Genomic DNA, 495 nt, shown 5'->3' with positions numbered 1-495 from the left:
CCGGCAGGGCCCTCCTGCCCGCCCGGCCGCCGGCCCCCGGGCCCCGCCCAGCCCCGCTCCTCCTCCAGCCGCGCGGCGAGGTTAACGGCGGAAACCGGACAGGCCAGAAGGCATCTGGGGTCGGCGGCCCCGCGAGGAGGCAGCGGCGGCTACGGCTCCGCGCACACAAAAGCCCAGGGCCGGGGCCTGAACCGGGGAAGGCAGACCCAGAGAAGAGCCAACGCTTCCTTACTCGCCACTCTAACGGGTCCTGCCCACTGAGCATGCCCAGCAGCCGCTGCCAGGCCCGCCGAGGAATCTCAACGTGCACGCTCCGCTCTCCGGGGTTTAGCGGCAGCAGAGGCTGTGGGGGGAGGCGGCGGGGGGGGGGAGCAGGACGCAGCCGCAGGGCAAGCCCCCTCCCCCAGCCAACTTCCTTAAATGAAGAGCACCAAGCGCTCGCCGATGCGGATTTCCACGAGGACAGCCCGGCTTGTCCTCCCCTACCTCATCATA

General features: G+C 70.9%; 1 protein-coding gene across 1 annotated transcript in view; it reads right to left on the bottom strand.

The window, feature by feature from the left end:
* The window catches only part of MEMO1 (mediator of cell motility 1), a 111,630-nt gene extending 111,375 nt beyond the window's left edge, over nucleotides 1-255 (bottom strand). Inside the window, exon 1 of the mRNA XM_011237112.3 lies at nucleotides 233-255. The gene's annotated coding sequence lies outside the window, so the exon portion shown is untranslated. The remainder of the gene's footprint in view (nucleotides 1-232) is intronic.
* Between the last annotated feature and the right edge of the window lie 240 nt (nucleotides 256-495).

The sequence above is a fragment of the Ailuropoda melanoleuca genome, chromosome 4, assembly GCF_002007445.2.
Source record: "Ailuropoda melanoleuca isolate Jingjing chromosome 4, ASM200744v2, whole genome shotgun sequence".
Classification (NCBI taxonomy): Eukaryota; Metazoa; Chordata; class Mammalia; order Carnivora; family Ursidae; genus Ailuropoda; species Ailuropoda melanoleuca.
This window is presented reverse-complemented; position numbering and strand designations above follow the sequence as displayed.